Below are 9,974 nucleotides of genomic sequence, written 5' to 3'. Positions count from 1 at the left end.
CATAGAATATCTTTTGTCACTAATGACATGCTTTTCAATTGACGTGTGTGTATTTTGGCTCTTTTGGATCTCTTCTATCTCGTGTCTAGCCAACGCGTTACATAACAAGAATGGCACTCGGAGAGCGCAGACCTCCGCCTCCCCCTCCGTTCAGCTTGCGCCATCGTCCACGTATATTTTTTGTTTATGATGAGGAGAGGAGATTTTCCAAAAGAACTGGCAGATGCTGTGCAGGCTTGCACGCACGATGCACACCGGGCCCAGGTATGTCTCGTGCTGCTGATTAAACTCTGCAGAAAACAGCAACAGCAGGGCGAACCAAGCAGACTGACTGTCACAAAATTGAGTACATGGACTTACTAGGGCTGTCAATCGATTAGAATATTTAATCACGATTAATGGCATGATCGTCCACATTTTTTATCTGTTCAAAATGTACCTTAAAGGGGGATTTGCCAAGAATTTAATACTCTTATCGACTAGGGAGTGGACAAATATGCTTGCTTTATGCAAATGTATGTATATACTTATTGTTGGAAATCAATTAACAACACAAAACAATGACAAATGTTGTCCAGGAACCCTCACAGGTACTGCATTTAACATAAAAAATATGCTCAAATCATAACATGGCAAACTCAAGCCCAGCAGGCAACAACAGCTCTGACAGCTGGCGTTCATATGTCTTTATGTCTTGAGATGAGAGGTCAAGGGACCCCTTTCAAAATCGCCATGCCAGTTTTTCCTTGCCAAAATTTTGCCTAAATTTGAGGCGTTATTTGGCCTCCTTCCGCACAAGTTCACATGACATGAATTTCTTAAGTTTTCTGGTTTCATGTTACCAATGATACCAGTATCTTCCCTTAAGACTGACCCGCTACAGCCTCTTAAAGACAGTAATGCCGGCCGGGATCGCTGTGGGATGTTTTTTTAGGGGTGCTGAGATTAAATTTAGGTGTGCTTGAGCACCCCTAAAAAGAGTCTAAAATTGCCAGTGCCATTAATGTAAACCCATCCGTGGCAACAGTAAAGGTTTACACACTTTATACCCTAAGACATCACAAATTGGAGTTTTAGCACTCTAGTTTTTGTATTTGGGAGAGAGTTTTTGAGAATTTTGAAAATGGGCGCAGTTCCCCTTTGAGCCAAACCATGATGTTTTTTTTTTACTAAACTAAACTAACCAAGTTGTTGCATTTTTTTGTTTTGTTTTGTTTCAATTTACAACATTAACCACATGTTTAAAACTGTTTAAAACTGTAATCTGGGAGAAAATACATTTCCCTCGAAATGTGATTGAGAATGGAGTTTAGTTGTGTGGGAACTTTTGTAGGAGACAGGGTTACATCAAGACAATGCACTTGCAAAACAGACCTCTACTGTTCTCATTGTCAATACAAAATGCCATGTGTCAAAGCATATCAGATATACAACACGATTGTGAAATTTGATACTGTTCCCTGTGACGGTACATTCTCAGATTACCATCTACAGTACAGTGTGACAGTACAGTGTGTTCTTGGCCAGCATTAAAACTATTTGGCCTAAGGTCGGGAGGAAGCATCTTAAATTAAAGAAATGTTCATTACATATTTATATTTCTCTTGTAGATTTCTCCATCAACTGTAAAAACACATTTTAGAAGACTAGGCTAGGTTTTGTTTACTTAGTATCTATATTTAAGACGCATGACTGATGGACTTTATTGTTTAATCAATAAAACCTGGTGCACTGGAGAAAAGTCAGGGATTTAGTTTAAACGTTCAGCATTTTAAAGCATTTATAGATGAAAAAGTCAAGTCAATAATCACTAACGAATAAGTATGGTTGATCAGCATACTTGCCAACCTCCAGACAGCATAGCCTAAATGATGCTGATTAATCACCCTGAGTTCACTTAAAAAGTGTGAAAAAACATCCGGAAAATTTAGGGGGACTGCCAATTGTTCCGACGGACCATTGTTCCGAAAATACACATTCTCTGTGCAACAAACAAAAGCACAAGGGCTAATTACTATGCAGAATGACATCATTGGACCTTCCAGTTTTGTTGCCTTGAATTGGTTTGATTGGTTGGGTTAAGGCATGAGGAGCAAGATAGTTAGGTTTAGGGTAAAAATATCAGGGTAAGCCAACCAGACTAGAATAAAATATTGCTGCGACCAGGAACGTAATTTTGCATAATAATTAGCCATGTGCTTCTGTTCAGGATAACAAGCTGTCAGGATATTTGTTTGAATATTGGGGTTTCGGAATAATGGGCCGTCGGAACAATGGCATGGCACCAAAATTTAGCTGCTAAATGGGCATCTAGAGAAAATTGTCAATCAGCAAAGTTCCTTTTTTTCAGTCAAACTTGTGGAGAGAAACTACTGACAGGATGGACATCTGAAACACAAAGCAACATTAATAACATATTGAACTAGAATGGCACTTGGAGAGCGCAGACCTCTGCCAAGGTGCCCGACTTTAAAGACAGATCACAGCTCACAGCTGGCGGTACCGTGAGGTGGCCAGCTTACTATTGACACGGTGTGTTTCCGTGCAACGTATCAGCGGATGCCTATCTCATTCAGCAGCCTTGTTATGTCTGTGTAACGTTACACGGCCAGCAGCTCCCGCACACACAGCCACTCTCTCTGCTCTCAGAAGGAATGGGGGCAGAGTCACGCGTCATCAACGCGTCATCAACGCGTCATCAGTGCATGTGTTATACCCTGTGGTTTCAATGCTCAGGCTGATAGGAATTCTTAAACAAAATTCCTGAATCCGGATCATGGTCCGGATCGTCACCAAAATCTAATAGATTGTTCATTGTACCACACGCGACCCCTCCGAAAAAATTTCATTGAAATCCAATCGCAAACTTTTGGAGTAACCCTGCTAACAGAAAAAAACAAACACACTAATAAACTAACCTCCTTGGCCCTAGGCATTCGGCCTTGGCGGAGGTAATAAAACACAACACAGTAAGTGGTAATCAGCCCGTTGTTTTTTTCTTCTTCTTTTCACTATTACCCTTTTGACCGGGTCAGCACCAGCTGACCCGGTCAATATCCTATAATTGTCCTATAATTGTTTATCACTTATTTATTTTTCTCTGCATGAGAAAATGGACGTGTGGTGTGAGAGCGTGTGAAAAGTGCCAATTGTCTCACAGTCAATGTTTGGGAGTTGGCCGCCTTGATGTTTACAAGATGGTGCTGGCATTGTTCCTCCTATAATTCTAATCACCAAGGGTTTTTCTACTTGAACAGTAACAAGGAATAGCCTACAGCATTATAAGTTTGATTAAAGATTTTCACTGGAAACTGCACCTAATGCAGTTACACAGAGGTCAATTTTCTCACATCCCACACATGAACTTGTTACTCTGGCGTACGCTGGTTATTATATTATGGAATATGTTTTGTCTATTTTTTAATGCAATTCATTGATTCTTCATTAAATCTTGCAATATTTTGGTAGGATTTCAAGCTCAGATCATATAATTCAGTTGTTGTTGCACCAAAAGTTTCTCGGTGTCCAGATCAAACTGCGTAACATCCGGTTATAAATTCCGTCGCTGAGGACGGCAAAATGTTAAAATATTTTAACTTTGGACAGCAATACCGTTTACCATCTTCCCCAGTTGATTACTTTCATTAAGACAATCCTTTTTTGGTAGTTTTCTTAAATGTCACGTTTAAATATGCAAATGAGGCATTATCTTATTAAATTTGTCCTCATTTTTTTTTCTCTGCACGAAAAAATGGACCTGTAGCATGTGAATAGTGGCAATTGTCTCTCGGTCAATGTTTGGGAGCTGGCCAAAGTGATGTTTACAAGATGGTGCTGGCATTGTTCCTCCTATAATTCTAGGTATTGTTCCCCCTATAATTATAGGCATCAAGGGTTTTTCTATTTGAACAGTAACAAGGAATAGCTTACAGCATTATAAGTTTGATTAAAGATTTTCACTGGAAAATGCACCTAATGCAGTTACACAGAGGTCAATTTTCTCACGTCCCACACATGAACTTGTTACTCCGGCGTACGCTCGTTGTTAAATCATGTTATATTTTGTGTCTATTTTTTAATGTAATTCAGTCATTCATTCATTAAAACTTGACTGATTAAATGACTGACATTAAGACAATTTTTTTTGGTAGTTTTCTTAAATGTCACGTTTAAATAGGCAAATGAGGCATTATCTTATTAAATTTGTCCTAGTTTTTTTTTCTCTGCACGAGAAAATGGACGTACAGCATGAGAGCGTGTGAAAAGTGGAAATTGTGTCTCGGTTGTGAATTCCGTCACAGAGGACGGCAAAATGTTAAAATATTTTTACTTTGGACGGCAATGCTGTCTACCATTTTCCCCAGTTGATTACTTACATTAAGACAATAAATTTAAATATGCAAAAGAGGCATTATCTTATTAACCCCCTGAGACACGCTGTCTTTCAGAGGCTATTGTAAAGCACTTTGTAACTGTGTTTTGAAAGGTTATCATTATTATATTAATAATAATTATTATTGTTTGACCTGATTGCTTTAAAAGTGTTTTGTAAACTGATGTCACCATGAGCAATTTTTTTTGCTAAAAAACTGTAGTCTAATGTCTCTCACAACAAGCAGAAGGGATGGCTTGGTGTACCAAAAATTGAGTGGTTTAATTCCCCCAAGGTCATTTGGATAAAAAACGTTTCTTGACATAAGGAGGAACAAATGGTTTGAGAAGGTGAGACAGATTTATGAAGGAACAATTTGGTTGAGCTTGCCTTCAGCTAACAACAGTATGTAATGATACACAGTATCAAAACGGCAGTGTGTGCTATTTCGGTGCTGTTGAAAACGCATGCGCATACATTACCCAATTTACATAAGCTTTCCTTCATGCGTATATTGAGCTGTCCTTATTTAATTCACACACATTCTGCTTGAGGCAGAGTCCAGTACATTAAAATGTAATTTCATTCAGTAATGTCAGGAATGTAGGACGAATATTGTTCTTCTTTTACACTTAAATAAATGTTTGTGGTTTGCACTTGCTGGTACATCTGAATCAGTCAGTCTTTCTAAAGATGTGCTGTTCAGTAATTACAGTATGTGTGACACATCCGGTCTTGGCAGTTTACCTTTTGTGTAACCGTGCTTTCCAAATAGGACACAATCCCTAGAACACTGTGTCATGAAGCACCTGAGGGAAACTTTGTGCTATTATAAGAAGATGCGAGTAATGGGTTAAGCATTATTGGCCAAAAGTATTTTCCGCGATGGCACAATTGTGCTCAAATACAGTACATTTATGTACCAAGGTAAGAGAAACTGGATGGACAGGTTTGCTACCATTTGTATTTTATTCATAGAAAATTTTTTTAGGTGTCCAGATTTGTCCCTTTTTTCTGTTTTTGTTCTACTGTGATTTACTTTTAGATACTTTATTTTCTGGAAAAATCTATATAGATGTGGTCTATTTAAACAAGACTTTAAAAGCGAGCCAATCCCCATAGACTTCCATGTTAAAATGCCCGACTTTACAGCAGAAATAAACATGTTTACAGCTTGGTACAAAATAGGGTTTTGGTCTTTATAGCTAATTTCCCCGTTCATGACAACTGTACGGGGGGTGAATTTTACAAAACTCAAATGAATTGGGAAGGAGGAAGCAACAAATACAAATGCAAATACAAATAAAGACCAATATATAAAGACAAAATATTATAACATAACATTGTCGGACCATGAGATATTATAAGCCACCCCTGCCACGAAAAATGCTCACCCCCCACCCCACCCCCTCTCTCTCTTTCCCGCCCTTTTCTTTCTCCTCTTTAAATACAAACAAACAAACACTCTACACCCCACCACACTGTATACATACAAACGCACACAACTGTACACACACGCTAGAACTTACACAACAGACTGCCCTGCACGGTCAATAACACCACCCTCCCTCCACCAACATCCGTTATTTATTGGTCTCATTTTGTTCATTTTGTTAGAATTGCCCTGTCCCGTTAATTCTGTCATGTCACCCGATGTACTTTATTTACTTATTTTTCTCTTTTATTTTTTCTGTTTGTCTTGTCAAACTTCACCTGTTTTGTCTTGCTTCACTAAATAAAATAATAATAAAAAAAATATAAATATATATATGTATATAACTCAAACGTTTAAATAATATTAAGGCATAATGAGGGCGTTACCGCTTTGAGTGACAGATGGCTGCTGTACCAGGTCGTTAGTTGCTACATCACCCGGGCTCGCCTCAGTTCCACCGACGATTCATCTCTTTGCCCAGTTTTGGATTTACCAGAAGTTAGGCTGTGTTATCACTGCCAAGATGGCAACTTTGGGCGTCACTGCAGCTCTTTAGAAACCTATGGGCAACGTCATAGAGACTATTTTTTATTTTTTTTGTCAGAGCATTTGATTTATTGATTGCTGTTGGGATGTAAAGGGGATTTCAACAAATACAACAAAAAATGCTTTTGAAGAAGATTACCAACCCTAGCTTTAATTTTACAGGTAATTTGTCATAAACCAAAGTCTTGCAAAAATTGCAATTTTTACCTGATGATGGCTCTAGATGAAAAAGTCAGGGAATCACCAAAATCAGTAGGATTCATCCTCAGAGACCCATGAATGTCTGCACCAAATTTTGTGCAGATCCATCTAATAGATGTCGAGATATTTCAGTCTGGATTAAAGTGGTCAGCAGGCCGTCACTGCCATCCCTAAAGGCAGCATGGCTAAAAATGGAAGCGTATTTATAGTTCAGTATATTTGTGCTCTGTACCTCAACAGCTCTTATACAACCCAAATGTTTTCACAAGTGATGCCAGCCAGGACTCATATCCCGGCCAATCAAGATACGTCCCAATTCAGGCTCTCATGAGGCCTGTCCTATTTCAAAGCCTTTATTTGTCCAAATTTATCACAACCGGTGTGTCACTTTGCAGCCATCAGTATCTCACAATCTGTTGTGTGAAAGACATTTGTTATTGGAGCAGTGAGGTGATCTTTGTCAACTCATAAAGTAAGGTCACGTAGGTATTTTATTTCACATGGTCATAATGCATTGGTAAGCAGATAACTTCACACAACACTGGAGCAAAGAAAGAATGAACCGACACAACCTGGATTACCTGCAGCTCAACTGTGAACATACTGTTCAAGGTGTAGCGTGTAACAATAAAGCAGTGTGTTGACATGAGCTGCTTTGTCTACTGACAGCACAATGCTCTGTATTCATAAGTGTGTGTTGATGTTGCACATCCTGACCTCACCCACATCACTATTAACTCAGAGCCGGCCCTGAACACGAAAACACAATGCCAGTGGCCACGACTGTCGGCAGTGCGGTGGCATAAAAAAAGAATATTTTACAAATAAAAACTATGCCATTAGAGTAATTTAATAGATGTTTTAGTCTCATAAAAAATCATGTTTACCTCTCGTCCCCTCTTTCCTTCACTTCCTTCAAATTCCTCTTCCCTCCCCTTCTTTTCCTTTTTTTCTCCTCTCTATTGATGTGTCATTTCCTTGATTTTTCTACCAATAGGCTTGCACATCGATGGAGAACCCCCTTCCCACTCTACTGATTAGTGTAATACACTACAGGTGTGCAAGCTACTGCTGAATGCTCACAGTGACCCTGATGAAGACCTATGTTGGTCGCAACGTGTTGGTCATTTTAAACAATCATTGCCATGTAAAATAAAGGCATTTTAATTTTGTTCAAACACTACAGTGTGCCATGGATTATTTTTGAGGGAGACTTGCATTTTGTACTTTTTTGAAATCATATTTCACCCTTCACAAGCTTGAATAAGCACACTACACCTGAAGGATCCAAAGAGCACCTGTATGTGATTACCACAAAGACCCAGCAGCGCTTCTTCTCCATTGTTTTCATAAGACTAAGCAGTGCTGTGAGCTAAATGCTGATGCCAGCCTGCTAATACTCTCACAGTAACAATGCTAAAATGCTGATATTTAGCATTATATTGTTTTCCATGTTCACCATCTTAGTGTGTTTGTAGGCTAGTGTTTGCTAATTAGCAACACAATGTTTAGCTGAGGATGATGGGAATGTCATTAAAGTCAGGGTTGGTAAACAAAAAATAAAAATAAAAATATATATTTTTTAAATTATCCAACTGAAAAACTCAGCCCAGTGTTGCCAACTCTTTTCCAATTAAAGTAGCAAGCAGCACTAGTGCCAAAAGTCCCTTTTTATGACAATACAAATTTGACAAACAAATGTTTTCATACTGTTTTATGAAGTTTATTTATAGAGTGTAAAAGCATATACAGACATTTGTACATTGAAAGCTTACACCCTCAGAAAACAACATGATCTTGTGGTAGTTTGTCTTCACAAATGTAAGCAAATAGTACATCAATTTAGCACACTAATCAATATAAAAAAGTAAAAAACACAAGTGATTTCCTGGTTCGAAATAAGCAGAATCTTAAAATAATAAATGCCAAAACCCACGCTGTCACTTTTTGTACAGATATGTAAGACAATGTTTCATGGTCAGAACACTTTTTCATATACAAGCGTTTAAGAAAATAATACAAACACCTCATAGATACTGACTTAAACTCTGAAGGAACTTTATCACAACGACTGACAATCCTTCACAGCTGTTTGACATTAAGATGATTTCTAATTAGCTGCATGTGTCGGCTGTAAATGAAGTCTGGCAATCAACAGTTTAACACGTGACAGCTGACAAGTAACAGCGTCAAAAGAAGCAGAATTATCTGTTCCCAAACTGCAGATGCATTGGGTCAAAAAGGAAACATATATAATGTCATGCATAGTGTGGAAGATTAACTAAAGCCAAATATTTGTAGTGCATAAAAATGATTGAGGATAAAGTGAGACTTGCTGTAAAAAAAATATGGATAAATAACATAAAACAGTATCAAAGAAACAGTTCCACAGTTATAAACATGGTTTCATATTTTAGTCCCAGAACCAGAGCATTACATAATATACAACCAGGCATTTAAAATCCTGTCATGGTCATAATGCATTGGTAAAAACAACTTAACACGGGAATGATGAACCAGCCCCTGCAGGATGAATACAATGAACTGACTAAACCTGTATACCCTGCAGCACAACTGTGAAAAATGGAAACCAAAACAAGTTGAAGGGAGTGAGTAAGTGTGAAACTATCAAACATGTTATTTCAACGCTACCTGTCATTCAGAAATGAAACCCAACATGCTGTTCAAGGTGCTGAATGTAACGTGTTGACAAGAGCCGCTTTGTCTACAATGTAGGGAATCATGAAACACTGACAGCACAATGTTCAATTTGTATTAGCATGTGTACATGTGCACATTTTGGTTGTCGACCAAATCCGCATACGTCATCATTAACTCAGTGCAGTCACACAAAGTTCATGCTCTTTCCCTTTAAAGGACTGATGCATTCGTTAATAACGCACGCCACCTGGTGGGTGTATTGATTCAAAGCAGCGATGTTCATAATAATCACACAGTTCTAACAGACACTTCTGACATAAGCGTCTCCTAGTCATTTAAAAAAAGCTTTTACAATTTTACAAATAAAAACTATGCCTTTACAGTAATTTAATAGATTTTTTAGTGTCTTGTGACACATTTTTAAAAAAAAGTTTTGTTATTGTTTTATGAAGTTTGAAAGTGGAAAAGTCACTTTGACTTTTATATATATAAATCCTTAACAAATGTAAGCAAAAATATACCAATAACTAAATTAATGAGTGTGTGACTGAATTAAAAATTCACAAATTAGATTTTTAAAGTTGTTTTATTATTCAATATAAATAAATAGCCATTTTAATGCCTGTTAAGCCGTTGCATTACATCTTCTGGTGAGGCATGGTACTGTTTGGCAATTATTCATGATTGTGCAATGTTAATTGAAGCTTCATTTTTGGTCAATACCAACATTTTAAATTCCACTCCTAAACTAGCCAAAAG

This window comes from Sebastes umbrosus, chromosome 22 (assembly GCF_015220745.1).
Source record: "Sebastes umbrosus isolate fSebUmb1 chromosome 22, fSebUmb1.pri, whole genome shotgun sequence".
In the NCBI taxonomy this organism is placed as follows: Eukaryota; Metazoa; Chordata; class Actinopteri; order Perciformes; family Sebastidae; genus Sebastes; species Sebastes umbrosus.
The sequence above is the reverse complement of the archived record's forward strand: the minus strand, read 5'-3'. Positions refer to the sequence as shown.